At 34.1% G+C, this 14,467-nt stretch overlaps 1 protein-coding gene across 1 annotated transcript in view; it reads left to right on the forward strand.

Moving 5' to 3' along the window:
• Window positions 1-236: 236 nt before the first annotated feature.
• The window catches only part of LOC113497321 (GTP-binding protein Rhes), an 84,598-nt gene continuing 70,367 nt past the window's right edge, over window positions 237-14,467 (forward strand). The window contains exon 1 of the mRNA XM_026876843.1: window positions 237-1,021. The gene's annotated coding sequence lies outside the window, so the exon portion shown is untranslated. The remainder of the gene's footprint in view (window positions 1,022-14,467) is intronic.

Here is a 14,467-nt window from a genome sequence, read left to right on the forward strand (position 1 = left end):
AGATACAAATCCAAGACTACCGTTTAAAACTGACTTTACCCATGTAGAGAATATAATAAATTATGACTAGAATCGCAAATTACATTTTTCATGTGCTCATAAGAAATCTAATATTATATAATGCCTTCGTAACAATATGGATTCTTGCCGCACTCCGCCGTTAGATAAGTCAACTTTTATGAAAGTTCCTTTGTAGTATTCGTGACGTATGGGGGTCGTAAACTATTCCTAATAATTATTGCATGGGGGCGATGGTGAGCGCAACAGATATCTGTTGCTAGCAGTGTGGCCAGGTCATGTAGTTCCATTTCTTAAGGGTAGATTTTGTGTGTTGTATATTTGGATGAAATGTTTTTGGGGAAAGTAGTTTTAAAGTTATTTTTTGTTTGTGTAATGTAAGGACTGTCTTAATTTGATAAGCAGGAATAGTTATTAAATAAGTATTGTGTATAATAATATTCAAAATGTTCCTCCACTTGATTGGAAACTTTATCCATTGTATTTTTGAACTGAATAAAAAACAAAGGAGTAATTGCGGATTGGCCTAAAAGAAAATATCCCACTATAATATTTAAAGATACAATAACATTACAACCAACCCCGAATTCTTTATTCTAAGTTAGCATATTTTCATCATTAATTTTCAAAATACGCCAGCAAAGTTTTACGCGGACTATAGCTATGACGCAGCTGTGCCAAATATTCTCCCCACTCTATTATTCAGAAGTTGGCAAGTTATCGGGTAATTTGATTCCCATCTGGCATCCCTGGCGGTAAGAACTCAGTGTCAGGCGAGGATCGCGAGCGGACACCCGCGTAGCTCTACGCCGTAGCGCTACGAACACGCTCAGGCTACGAGCTTTGTTTTTTGTGTTACGCGTTAAGCTGTGGATATTAACCTTTGTTCCCACATTTTTTATTTATTTTGACTCGAGTGCAGTGAGTGGATAAAATCAGTGTTATCTTTAAAGATATATTTGTGTACTTTGTACTTTATTTTAATAATTTATCGAGTGTTAAAGTAATTTGGGCTATGTTTTATGTATTATTTTACTGTCACCACCAGTTTAATTACCAAAATTTTAATGACGCTTACTCGAGTCTAATCGAGAACATGTTATACATATATATAGAACACCATATTTCATTTCAATTTGCTATTTAGATATATAATTTTTGCATCGCCAAAAAAATAGGCAAAATAAGCGTGTTCGACGAAAACATCGCGTGACTGTAGGTGGTATAAAAACTCCTTACTTTCCCATACTACGTCATAAATAGTAATCCAGCCATCATAATAAACACTAAATCCTTCATATCTTTATAGTAGGGCTTGGGCTCACTAAAACTACAATCAACAGGAAAACTTGGCACTAAGTCATAACCATTGCGTATTTTGAAACTATCGAGTTAACCTTACAAAGAGTACAGCCAGCAATGTATTATATACAAGCCTGCTGATATCAGATCTCTTTGGCGTGAGTCTGTAATAAAGCCATAAATATTCTTAAATCAAAGTCACGAAGTTATTCGGAGGTTGTAAAAGGAGGGTTGAGCGCGACGTTTTACAAATAAAACCTTCTTTGTAGTGGGGTGTACAATATTCAGAGAAGCTACCAAAATCTCGTGGAGTAATACAGTTGCAGTTTGAAGGGAGAAAGAGATATACACGGTATATAGCGGCATTTCTCTTTCACACCTGCACTTTAAGAGTTAAGTTTTACTTTAAGAGGCTGTGGTCCTTAGATACAAAATAAGATGACTTACTGAGGAGTCATTGAGGCGTATCGTGTTTATTGAATTGTGTACGTATTGTCCTTTATTTATCATTTTATTTGGAATCGTCCTTTGTCCAAGACGAGGTTTGATAAAAGAGGTTGTAAAGGAATTTGGGCTGTCCATTCATTGCTAATGTTAATGTTTGCGAGGATGTGTGTTATGGTGGTTAGATTCTTGGGTAGAATTTGATGAAATTTAATATTATTTGGTAAAGAAACAGTATGATCAAAACTTAAAGAAATGATTAATTTTGCAAAACGTTCATTGGGATGAGTTGTGACTTTTGCCTGAAAACGCTGTATCTGCTTAGTATTTTTAGGGTACCGTTCCTTTAAGGTTCCGCTGTCGGCTTTTCATTCTGACACCATACTGTACCTACCAGCTGACATTTTTTTCTGCACCTTGCTATAACAACAATTTACAAAAACTACTAATCGAAGTTAAATAACGGTCATAAATTTGGAGAATGTTTTTTTTGCAAATTCGTAATGTGTATCGGGAATGTTTTTTTTTTCAAAAAGCAATAAAGTTCCACTTCAGTTTTTTCATTTTCATCCATTAATTATTTATCAAAGCAAAAAAACTGATAATTGAAAACAACAACAAAAATCTTCAACTACGTCTAGTACTGAACTAAATCCATTACCTATTCAAATAGTCTTGCATTTTTTATCGTACAAATTATATAGAATCAGTCAGTAATAACGTTCCGTATAGGGGAATTGAAAATTCTTCCGTCTTGAGCCACGCTGCCTTTGAAAAGCAAGTTCGAATTGATTGTACAGCTCTCCAGAATGCCAGAGTCAAGCTTTATCTTATAATAGGTGTTATTTTTATTACACTTTATAGACGAAGAACATAATTTCAAAACACCGTTTGAAAGATTCAAACACAATTAGATGGCTTGTTTTGTTTTAGGCAACGGTGATAACCTATCATTAAGAAAGGTATATAGTATCGTACATATGTACGATAGTAAAACATTTACTTAAACAGAATTTAAGGCTCAAATCGTTGGATTTCTTAAAACTACTGTCCTGCTGTAAAATTTTTGTACGCTGTGAATATCAGAATTTTATAGAGTTCATTTTATTTAATACCTATTGTAACAAATAACAATGTTATTCTATTTTTTGCTTCTCTATTTTAAATACAATTTGCCTTAAATTTAATTATTTTACTAGAATAATATAATTGCTTCAACAATATTCCGTCCGGTGCATGTATTGTTGTAAACTCAGTCTGCAAAATAAAACAATAGAAACAAAACACGATCCCGGGAAGAAACTCGTCTAGTATTTAATTAGTTCCTTGAGAACTTCATCCCAGAACTGTTAATTATTTAGCGGAAGAATATGAACAACTAGTTCATTTTGAAAATCATGTTAGTGGATTGTTCCTTATTAATAAGCCAGAGAGTTTTGTGGCGTTCCTTGGGGCATCATTAATTACAAGTTTATGTTTATAAGTATTCCTTATTGCTTACTAGCTTCGCCTTAGAGTATTTCCGTTATTTCTGATGGTAACCCATTTAAGTTCTGAAGTACTTTTACATCTAACTTGTTATTCGATTAGTTAACTTGTATCTCTTTTCTCTTTTTTTTCACAGGCTTGGGCCATTGTTCCACTAGTGTTAAAATGATCTTATTGTAACGATAACTTCTTATGGGAGCAGCTCCACTTTGTCGCTTCTCTTTCTCTCACGCATACATCAGCAGCAGCGGTTGGTACGTGATTCTCATCTCACTATCACCAACTTCGCTAGCTGTTTGACTAGTTTTACTATTCTACTTTCGCCGAGGGTCCCAGATGGTCATGTTTTTTTATATGATTAGAGCCAGTTTGAAGACAAGTCAGAATAAACCGAAATAATATCGTTTTTTATCTTGTGTCACGGAGGATTTGTCAAACAGTTAAGTCACGTGCTCAAAGACATCCATACTAATTGTGGATCACACAAACGCTTGTCCTATGATTGGTGTGATGACTTCAACCACTCGGCTATCCATGCAGTCAATTATACTTCTTACTACACTACATAAACGTTACATTTTACAATACTGCTGTCAACAAATTTCAATACATTTCAATTAAAACTTAATGACTAACAATGAACTTTCAATTTACATAATTGCGAACACGTTTTCATGCTGTCTGTTCTAAAGTTGCATGTTACCGAGTTTCAGGTTGTTCTAGAAACGTATCCACATTTGTACATTCAACTTTTGATTAAGGTAGAGCACATGTGCAACTTGTGTTACAAAGTTTAGCGTACTGTGTGTACCTTGCCTTATATTTATTGTTGAATGGGTTAGGAAATGGAGATGTCGGGATGTGAGACGGCTTTATACATGTGAGATGCGACTTGTGTGTTAATGGGATTTATGGTCTGTTTTATTCTCTTATAAATAGAGACGTTACGGGGTATCGGAATGTTAATGTAAGCGGTCGACGCTTTTCTAGAAAAGTTGGTTGACAAATCAGTTGAGTGTGAGTCGGACTAGTCGTAGAGAGGTTTCATTATAAATAGGCTGAAGATAAAGAAATCGATTGGGTTAATTAAATTTGAGGATGAGGATTTAAAAAATATATGTCCTTCATTAGAATTACTATTTCGTTGCTTAACTTTAGTGTTTATATTTATTATTTTTTGTTATAGCGGCAACTAAACGACATCCTTCGTTAATTTTAACCGTCTGGCTGCAACGGTTTCTGAGGTGACAGACGGACAAACAGCGGTATCTTAGTAATAGTGTTCCTTTTTACCCTTTCTGTACGAAACCCTTAAAATAAAGTGTATTACAATATATAAATTATAATTGGTAATTAAACTTATTCAAAATAGTGATCTACCCAAAGTTTGAAAACATATTCAGAATTGTTTGAAACACATTAACTGAGCTTGAGTACTAAAAAAGTAATTACCAAGTTTTTGCGAACACGAATACAGTATTCGTAAAAAACTTATATTAAAAGCGACGAAATTTGTTACGTACAGCATGTAATATTCAGTAAAGTTTCGTCGAATCTCTCCTTTGTCGAGATTATATCAAATACACCGTGATTTTATAGTCGTCTTACAAAAGCAGCCCAGTTCATGTATCCAATGCAATTTTTATTTAATATTATGATACAATTCCTAGTTTTTTTAGAAACACAGCTCTGTTGCGAGCGCGGTCCAAGCCTTGTAACAATGGTGAGGGGCGCGGGCGGCGGCGTTTTTATCATTTTTAAGAGTATATTTCAGATTTCTCTTGTTTAATTTTCTTCGTACTTATTATCTTAGTTGATGATAAAAACAAATAATCGCGCCTAGGGGTATTTTGGGTCGGAAACATGAACTGGGCTGCTTTTGTAAGACGACTAAAAAATCACCGTATATATTCTAAGAAACTACAATATTATTTTACGCAAAAACTTCACATTAAAGCAGGCCTTTAAGCCAATTTATAACGGTAATATAAATTATAATGATAATATAAATTATAAAAAATATAATTTATATTATCAGGCTGAAAACTAGAAATTGGTTGAAGTACAAGTTGGACTTGCGAAAACAAGGGTTCTGTATAAATAGGCTTTAGAAAAAGCAAGAAAAAAACCATCTCATAAATGATCGAACAACCCATGTTTTGTTTTGTGGCAACAGGAGTACATCAGCAGTGAAAATTTCAACTGCCTAGCAATCACAATACGATATACAGCCTAATTAACATTCAATTTATAGCGCCTTGCTTTGGCAGTTTACTGACTAACGGACAGAATACTAACCCTTAACAAAACTAGTTTTGCTAGAGGATACATTTCGAATAGTTTTTTGGATGAAAAGCACATTTTAATGTGAAGTCGATACGCAACAGCATTCCGTTACCACCCTTTGGGTATAGATCTTAAAAAAGAACATTAATCACTAAAATAATCGTTCACAAATCTCTTTATTTCACGAAAAGAATATTTTTCTCTAATCGTTTTTAAACAACCCGTTTTCATTCCCGAAAGTGTCTTTTTTCACTTTCAACTGCAGTCACAGCTTTCAATCTAAAAATAGAGGTTTACCAGTAACCGTATACAAAGTATAGTACGATTGGATTGAGTTCTGTCAAACCAGGTGTCGTCGTGCTTTATGAATAAAAAAAGAGTCCCCGAAATACACGGCGAGGGAAAACGCGATGCTATCTCCGAGTGTTACATAAATCACTTTGGATTTTTATTTTTGCGATCGAAAAGAAGTTTTGCGTATCGATGTCAGAAATGTGTTTTAAAGTTGGAATTGTAAAAAGAGTCTTGTGTTCTCGGTATGTAAATTATTGTAGTAAAAATATAAGGAATATAGAGGCAGTTCTTTTGAACAAACAAAAACAAGAGTTAATCCTAAGTCTAGTGTCGACCTGCTTGCTTCAAACTAATTTAGATTTAGATTTTTTGGTTTTGATTTAGATTTAGATTAAATTCCTTGATTCTTCTGTCTTGATTGAGTCTAAGACTACTCGCACGAAATATACCTTTACCGTTACCACTCAATCCGTTGGGAAGCTATTATGGCCACAGACAGAAAGATAGACACATCAAATAATACCCCTCTTTTTGAGGAATTGGAACCGGTGCCAGATCGCCAGGCAGAGGAAAACTAGTAATACTTATAATTCCTTTTTTACTTTGAAATGAAATGAAATGAAATGAAATGAAATGAAATGAAATCATTTATTCTGTAAGTAGGATATATCATCACTTTTACATGTCTTCTTATTTTTTTGAGAACGCTGGAGTCGACATTTCCTATCTGACTACCCTGAGAAGAAATGTCGAAACAAACTCAAGGGGTCACAGTCTCTTTTAAAGTCCAGACAATTTCAATGCGAATAGATATGTATAAACCAATGCACGGTATTTTTTTCTTTCTACTTTCTTCTTAGAATCGAAACTCAATAAAAAAACATCTCAAAACTGAATAGTTTCGTTTGCCTAAGTCCTTAGTTATACATGTCCATCTTAATAATGTACATTGATTCTATAAGCGATCACACCGTCCAACACCACCGCCCACTCGCCCGAACCTTCGATAGACGTCACCCAACAAAGTTTTTATTGATATCGCTTCAAAGTTTGCCTGCCCAAAGAAAGGGAAGTTTGTAAAGTAAATAAGTGCCTGCTTGTATTTTTTAAGCTCAGGATTGAAGCCTTCGCTTCTGTTAACACTTCTTAAATGAGATTTAGTTGTGAATGTGGTTCGGATTTGTGTGCTCTTAAGAGATGGACTAGTCGACTTGCTTCTGTATTTTTTTAAACCAATGTTTTTTTCAGAGTCATCTAATAATTCGTATGTTTTTGGCATTTTTGTTTTAGTATTAATAATTTTATTTCTATCTCCTTGGATACAAATGTCTCGATTCCATCCGATTTTTCAACACATACAATATAAATTGTTTACACTCTGAAAGACTGTAAGTATAGTCGCGTGGTTGCGGCCACGCCAAACCCACTGTCATCACGGTCCCTGCGTAGGAGAAGCGTTGTGCCTTTCACGAATGTTTGTCCTGAGACTGGGTGTCTTTATGCATATGACTTGAATATTTGTGAAACCCCCGCGAAACAAAGACTACATACCTTAGAGTAATTTTTCTTTAATAAACAATGATACATTGCACTTTGCACAGCAAAAAGAACAAAAGGGAAAAGAAAGAAATAAAACTGTACGTAGCAGATTTAAAAAGACATATACACCAAGAAACTGTAATTGGTTTTGTATCAAATCCAAATTAAATCTGAATATTGAACGGACATCAATGACACCCCAGACTTCCATTAAGCAAATTGCTAATTACAGCCCTAATGATCGATATCGACTCGTAATATAATTGCCTCAATTCAGATTAGAATCGAAGTAGTTATTTGACCGATTATGCTAACTATGATTATAGGATAACACCTGTACGCAACCGAATTTGATGGCGGCAATCGAGTAATCGATTTAGCTTATCGATACTAAATTGGTTCTTTGTGAAAGACAAATTGAATGAGCGTCGAATATAACGTTGACACACGATTTAGATATTTTATTTTGCAGGTCGTTTATAAAAAAAAATACTCAATCTCTTATTTAGGTTCTTCTATATAATAGGTCTATATTGAAATCAATTAGGGACCTAGCAACAAACATAAATCAAATTGTAATACTACTTGTAGTACAAAAAGTCCTTGTACGAGTCCATCGGACCAAAAAGATCGAATTTTGTCGTAAAACAAGTCAATTTAAGGACAAAGGGACTCGGTGCTGACTCCGATTTCCGAATCTCCGTAAAAAATAAATGTATTTCGTTCCTTTTTACTTTTTTTACATCAACGCGTAATTTCATAATATAAAACCTATTGAGAGAGACCTACTTTGAATGTTACCTGAGAAAGATAATATTCGATATTTGAGAAATCTTTTGTTCCATTTCGACGCAAGTTCGGATATTGGGAAATATATTCGTTTGTTGTAATGAAGAATGAATATTGGAAAGGCCTGTTAGCTGAGTGAAAAGTTTCCAAACGTTTGAAATGCCGAGTAATCATTTAGTAGGAGCATGTCAAAGAGTCATTACTGTAGAGATAGCAATTGTTTTTTCCGTACATTTCCTAACAATCAACTTTTTGCTGCAATTTGCTTTAATGATTATGAGTTGTAACGTTTAGACGTGATAATACATATTTAAACAAACGAATGGTTGTGACAACATTTGATTGGGAACTGATAACGATATCAAATTCTTTGTTCTTGAATTTCAAAATGGCCTTAGGAATATTTCACTTCGCGTCCGCATAAAAGGGAAAGATATGAATATTTTGATTTTAGTATTTATTACCTGAGCTTATGTTTGTGTTTCAAAAGTTTTTTTCTTACTTACATAAGAGCGGTACATTGGTTATACAAAAGCTGCAGACCTATTCACTCTGGTTTCGCGTTTCAGGCCGAAAGGCCGAAATCGAGGGCCCCCGGAACGAAGACTCCTGAGGTGCTGGAACATCGTTCCATAGTGACGTGTCTTGGTCCTTACGCAACCCGCACAAAGGTCTTTCGAACAGCTGTAAATCTAACCTGAAGATAGCCCATTCTACTTACATACACTTAGCTCAAAATATCAATTTCACGACAGTCAGTAATAGGGATGATGACTGGGTATAAAAAGAAAAAATCTCATTATTCCCTCAGTTAGATAATTGAAAAGTATGAGACACGTATTTTTTCCTTTTTCGGAAAAACTAGAATTAAGAAAGATTAACTGCTTTAAAGTATAGGAGAGGGGGCTTGTGACGATAGAGTAAAATTTATACTCAATCGTGACGTCACGCGTAAGTTTCATTCCTGTAATTTGGTCAATTTATGTTTGCGGGACAAATAAAAAAATACGTATCCATTATTATACAAAAAACTACAAGACGGACACTCCAAAAAAATTGTCGTCGTCCCTATTATTATGGTTTACGACACTATACAAGATCTATACATTTTCCATAGTATTGCATGAGTAGATAAGTAATGAGCGTGTTTCACTAATCTTTTCTGTCTTCCTCCCATTACAAAATCGACGTCTGAGATTCCTCTACACCTTCCTAATCCAAAGGGATTAAGTTCTTTCTAACTCTGTTACTATTCAATCGGGAATACAAAGAGAAAACTCGCGAGTTCCGTTTAAGGATAAATATGGGTAATCCCGGACAAATGGCGGACTTATCTTTATTAAGGTCCCGTAATAAAAATATAAAAGCCTCTTTTTTGTTTATGTCTGTTTTTGGATTTTGGGCTTTGGGTTGTTTTTTTTTGTTTATTTAACGAACTTTTGATAATATATCGCTCTTATTGCTATTAGTCATAATTTAATTGGCTGGTCGTGTCGCGAGTCGAAAACTAGTAGGGCGATCCCGATAAATATGAGATTATGAGTATCTCGTTGTACATTTTAAATATTACAGTACTCGTGAAACGTTCCACAACTCCAACGACATTACTTCGACACATGGTCACAGGCCTATTACTTTTTTCTTCTTTTTCTTAATGGCATTAATATAATAAAATTTACAATATAAAAGAAACATACGGACTTATGTAAAAACCTCTTTTGTAAGCATGAATAAGCTTAGCATATCTTACGCTTATTAATATAATCAACGGTGCACTAAGTTATGTTAATGATATGCTAAAGGTTTTTTACTTAATTAAACGCAAGCCTTATGTGAACAATCTCATATGAAAGCATAATACTCATATAGTTTTATTGGAATTAAACACGTTATTCTTATGAATGTGTTTCGGTATGGCAGTAATTTGATTTTATTGGAGCATTGGGGTTTACTTGTATCTAATATTGTGATATTCAGTCACGTTATATGGAAGCTTTGATGAGTGATTAGACTCTGAAGGTTTACTATCAAATCTTATGGTAACATTTTTGCCATTTTGGAAGCGAGAGAGCAATTTTCGCGTTGTGTAGAGCGTCTCTCCTTTTCCAACATTTTTATACACTCACTTTTCTTGTTTGTTTGTATGTCGTTTCGGTTGGATTTTTGTATCTCAATTTTGAAGCACTTCCCGATAAGCCCAATGGCAATGCAATTTACAAATATAAAAAGGGCTGAACCGATTTTGATAAAATTTGAATGAATTGACATTTAAAAATGTGAGTATTTAGATTTTTTCAAATTTATTATTTTTTGTAACGTAAGGGAATTCATATGGACACCAGACTCCTCGGGGGAAAAAGTGGGTAGTGTCAGATTCTTACTTTCTAAACATGAACCTTCACGACACGTCTCTCGCGTTTTGGCCGGTGTTCTGTAGTAATAAAATCATTTTAAGAGTTGGTGGAAAGCCGTTGAAGTATGTTACATATTGATAACTGTTTGACAAAAGACAACAAAATATGGTGGCTAAAACAACATCACACAACATCATCGGCCTAGCGTTTTCCCAAGTATGTTGGGGTCGGCTACCAGTCCAACCAGTTTCAGCTAAGTACCAGTGTTTTAAAAGAAGCGACTAAACTAAAAAAAGCAACAGAAATTATTAAATAAGTTTGCTTATTTGTTTGTCTGTTTTTAAAATAATATGCAATGAACGGGACCCACATCCGCAGGACTGCTTCCGTTTTTATTGCTCGCGTAGTTCTTTATTCATTTATGTTTTAATTTATTAACACGCACAAATAGGTACACATTGTGAAATATTAATAAGAAAAGGATATTATTTCTTTCTTTCAGTTCTTGATTCATGCCTCTTTTATAGTCATAAATTAAATGCGCATAAAAAACTAACAAAGCAAAAAACATTATGAGTTGCCTTTATTAGTAGAAATGGAAAATATAAAATGTTATAAAAAGTATATTTAATTAAATCTCTTTGTGTTATTTATCTTTGTTGTTTGTACATTGTTTTTAATATATAATTCTTCTGCAATGCACTGTGTGTATAAGACTGAACTCTTCTTGAACGGCTGGACCGATTTGGATGATTTTTTGTGCGTGTTTGGTTGGCGCCTTGGTTTAGTCTTAGTTTAGTCTATCTAGTATATAAACAAAGACTACAATAATATACGGTGTACAAAAGCTGAGTGGAACCAAATTATGAGTCTGTCAGCAAATTTAGGAAAAAATAAAAAAATGTATCTCATACATAAAGTTTGATAAAATGATTTGCGTCAAACCGTATGTGAATTAAGAAGCGTAAAAATAATAACTTTATTGTAAGAACCGATAAGGATTATCAGTTCAATAACCTAAGCTTCGGTAGCTGATAACTCATGCGATGAGCTTGTAATTTAAGCGCGGGCTTTTATGTATTTTTTTCATTAATTTTGTTGACAATGTAAAACTTTGTATTTCGTGATGAATTTAAGACATATGTTTTCGTTTACGTACTTAAAGGTTAAAGCGGTATCCTATTTCTTTTCAATCCTATTCATCGTATCTGATGAACCAAGATAGCTGCATGATGATGTATTTTACCGACGGTTGTTACGGCGGCATTCGATGGACGAAAAATGTTGTATGCAAATGTATTTTTTTATCCTAACTATTTATTGCAGAACTCTCAATGTCATGAGTCTGATTACCCCTTGACCGGGTTTTAATGATCTTTGTCTATAAGCACAACTATTTAATAGAAATGACGATAGGGTATACAAAGTAAAAATCTATTTAGTCGCTCAGTTAGATAATTGAAAAATAATAAATAGACATTCTTTTGTTTTTCTAAAAAACTAAAATTGACAATGATAAACTGCTTTTAAGTTTACGAGAAGCGGCTTGTGACGTAACAATATAGTAAAATTTATGCCTAATCGGAACCTCACGCGTAAGTTTCATTCACCAATTTGACCAATTTTTGTTTGCGGGACAAAATAAAAAAATCGTTTCCATTATTACACAAACAACTACTAGAAGGACACTGAAAAAAAAACTTGTCATCTCCTGATCAGCTCCATCAATGAAATCTTGATGGTTGGACACATCGACATTGTGTATTACATCATAATTATAATTAACAAGCAAACGCGTATACAGTCAACTCACTTAATATAAGGCCATAATAACATATCCATGCCATTATGTAAATCTAATTAAACGCAGTATGCATTAAATTATTAATTAACGTTCACAAGAACTTCTTATGTCGTACATTTAATAAGCTTTAATATTAAGACTAGTGCTAATAGAATTTCAAGTATAGCCTTGTATAAACCTACGCATAAGAGAATATTAAGTAAAAGTGATGTTAATCTTGATTATTTTTCGCTTGATTTTAATATTCTTTGTTAAACGATGTCCACTGTTCAGACAGCAACAGAGACTTATCAGTCTCAGTTTTACAAGACATCATCATCACCCTATCCTTTTCCCCACTATGTCGGGGTGTAGGTAGACTGGTTGTCGGTGTAGGTAGAGGAACACATTAGGATATAGATAGCCACCCATCCCTGGATCGACCATCTCAATGTAGCTTAACCCGTGATCGATCATCTTGTTCAGTTTCAACTCTTCCAAAAACAATAAAATACAACGAAATACTACAGAAAATAAAATAAAATCTGATCACCAAAATTGTTAAACTCGCTAAACAATGGTTGCAGTTTTTCAGTCTAATTTCGTCCATCGACGTTCGTCGCTGACTATACATTTACTTGAGCAAAATCCTCGTAGGTACATTTAGTGTTGCCAGAACGGTCGGACCCTACATTCAAGTGAAATTGCTTACAGAATTTATTACGGACACCTTTGTCTAGTTCTTTTGAAGCCGTCGATATTGCCCTTGTATTATAGTGATTTAAGGCAACTGCGTCTTAAGTATTTTCGTGTTCAGTAGAATATTAACGAATAGATACGCTTTTGTTTTTCTGCGGTTTATTTTGGGAAAGGGTTGTTTGCTTGGCTTGTTGGAAAAGAGTTTGTTTCGTAAAAAATATGACTTAGAAGTCATAGAAAATTAGGATGTAGACAGACATCCTAATTTTCAGTAACGTAGACCGTTCTTTGAGATGGGATTCAATTTTTCCTCCAAAAATTGTAGAAGAACGAGTAAAGCGGAGAATTATTGTTTCACTGATTCCAAAAAAGTTTCCCTTTTTCGTAAAAAGAGTTTCATATTCAGTATAAACCTTTTTATTCTTGTTAAAAACAGGGAACATATTGCATGACCAATCTTATAATTTTGAATTAATAACAAAACAGCACTTAAAACTGTACTCAATAGTTAACGCCCCTATATCTCAAATTACCATATAAATAGACACATCTCACAAATGTCCATAAACGTCCCATTTACGTGGCAGTTAAACAAGGGTTTAGCGCGTCATGTGGGTTAAAACACAACCGTTTCTAATTTTACCCCGAAATTTAAATCAGAACCGCAGGCGTGCGTTTCTCATACATGTTTTCATAGCCAGATTTATGCCAATTACGAAGTCGCATTTGAAATTTGGGTAAATATGTGGAAATAGGTGGCTTGAAATATAATTATAGATATTCTTGCTGCAAATGTGGTATGCATGCGACAGTTATATCAGCTTCACTCAAAAGGCTAAACTGGCTTTGAGGGAAAATTGAGACCATCATAATAGATGAGTAGTCTTGGACATCTTTTGGTCTCTATGATGATGATAAAATTTTGTCTGCATGATGAATGCTAGTTCTTTTTACCTTAATGAAACAGTAAGGTAATAAATGAGCCTCTCTTCTTTTCGTATGGTTGATGTATAAAGAACTGACAGATCCGGCCGCTTCTGACGTAGATTAGCAGTTTAGCACATACTTGAAAAGTAATTGTTTGATTATTTCCTTTATCGTTTCTGAAACTAGAAAAAATATATTAGACCGAGCTTGGATTCGAACCTACAGCCTTCGTCGGCCATTCCACTAAGCTATCACTGAAACTTTGATTTGATGTAAGCTATGAACAGAGAAATCTATAGTCAGATATAATATACTTTCTACGCGGCTTCAGCTTGTTAAGGACTCCGGTGAGGTCCGAAACTAGTCGGGCAATCCCGAAAATACGAGCGAGTAAACCGTTGCCTCATTTAATAATAAATTATCCTCACGAAGGTAACTATGAAAATTAAGTTTGACTTAAAATATAATTCACCAATTTAATATTAGATTTACCGCTTCACATTAGAAGTTAGGCGAAAAAGTTATTTCGAATATAATTGTTGGT

The sequence above is a fragment of the Trichoplusia ni genome, chromosome 1 (assembly GCF_003590095.1).
Source record: "Trichoplusia ni isolate ovarian cell line Hi5 chromosome 1, tn1, whole genome shotgun sequence".
In the NCBI taxonomy this organism is placed as follows: domain Eukaryota; kingdom Metazoa; phylum Arthropoda; class Insecta; order Lepidoptera; family Noctuidae; genus Trichoplusia; species Trichoplusia ni.